This window comes from Cynara cardunculus (genome assembly GCF_001531365.2).
Source record: "Cynara cardunculus var. scolymus isolate 2C chromosome LG 12, CcrdV1, whole genome shotgun sequence".
Taxonomy (NCBI): Eukaryota; Viridiplantae; Streptophyta; class Magnoliopsida; order Asterales; family Asteraceae; genus Cynara; species Cynara cardunculus.
Window position 1 is genome coordinate 36,196,771 of NC_037539.1, and position 1,859 is coordinate 36,198,629.

Genomic DNA, 1,859 nt, shown 5'->3' on the forward strand with positions numbered 1-1,859 from the left:
CCTTGTTTTCTCTATGGGCAAACATTTCTTATATGGTCTGGACTCCCACAATCAAAACACAATCGCTTTCGGCAATCATTTGCGGAATGACCCCCTCTGTGGGATCTTTGACAAATGATGCAATTCCCCAAGTGCGGATATTTGCATTTATTGCACTTAGGCTTGCTTCCTTGGTTTACCATCTGGGTCTGTACCCCAAAATTTTCTACTACTTTCCTGTTCCTGTCAAACCTTCCCCCAGGTCTTTGGTTCTCATGCTCCTCCATCTTTCTCTTTCCTTTGGCGAATTCTCCGGACTGTACAACATTATTTGTGAGCTTGGTGGCAATGTCTAGTGCCTCCTGAAGGGTCTTTGGGTTTTCCGAGGTGATATTTCCTCGAATCTTTGGAGACAATCCCCAAATATATCTCTCGATTCGAACTTCCTCGGGTGTCACCAAATGTGGCATTAAATTTGCTAGCTCATGGAATCGAGCAGTATATGCCGCTATGTTTTCCCCTTTCATCTCGTGGTTCCATAACTTCATTTCCAACTTTTGGAGTTCACTTCTTGGACAATATTCGTCCTTAAGTAATTTCTTGAACTCCTCCCATGAAAGTTGGTTGGCAGATTCCCGACCCCTAGTCTGAACTAATGTGTTCCACCATGTCAGCGCTCGCCCTTGCAGTAAACATGCAGCATATTCTACTTTGTTTGCTTCTGTGCATTTACTGATATGTAGGACAGATTCCATACCCTCTATCCAAGTCAATAATCCTACAGCCCCCTCAATTCCATGGAATTCCTTTAGGTTGCAGGATCTGAAGGATTTATAGGTGCATTCCCGGGGTGTTCTAGGCTCAGAATTGGTTGATTGGTTAGCATTTAGTCCTGCCGCTACCTGACTGACAATGTTGGGGAGTGCAGCCAATAGGTGTTCTGATACGAGTCATGCAACTTCAGGGTTTTCTCTTCTTGGCGGTATTTTCTAAGACCTAAGTCAGAAGGGAAATTTTGTCATTTTCATGGCAATATCAAGGGTAATAACTTCCAGTCATCTAAATGATGCAAAGGATATTCATCGTATGGATAACATTCAAGCATTTATATAACTGAACAGAATAATCTTATATTCAACCATAACTTGATGTAGATAAGCATTTTTCAAAAGACATCATAAGTTCATGGTTGTTTACAGCCCACCAAAACAAGATCTTAGGTTTCATAGCAAAAGAGTGAATATTCTATCACTAGTCAACATTTCTAGAGTAACAGCCAACCAATCACTATTCCTAGCATCAGCATCATCATCCCACTCACCACCAAGCACTTGTACAATCTCCTAATCTCCCGTCTCGCAGCAATGACATCATCCGAGGTTCTCATCATACGTTGGTGGTGTATTTCCATCACATCAGATAGGTTGTTCAAAATGTGGTGGTGATATCCTAGCCGGGTCTGGTGAGTTTGAGTATCTAATGCGATTCTCCGCACCCACTCTCGTTCAGCCAGATTCATGCCCTAAGTGTAGGATGCAGGTACTCCGGTCACTACCTGAGAGGTCCTGCTCCCATGCTGCAGTTGGGATGACTCCCCTCTAACTCTAGTGGAATTCTCAAAAGTCACCCGTCGAGGTAGTGGAACACTTTTCCTAGACGTGACTCTAATCCTTGAACCATGAAAGGTTTGAGGTGGAATATCGGGCACTGGTTCCGATGGGGGCAATATGGATGCAGGTGGTGAAGCAGGTGTCTCGCTAGTTGCTGTGTCCTCATGCTCATAAGGGTCTACCTCTTCATTGATGGATGAGCTCCTTCTGGATCGGCGAACCACATAACCGGATTCGTCTGCCGAATATTCACTAGGAGCAGATGATGCC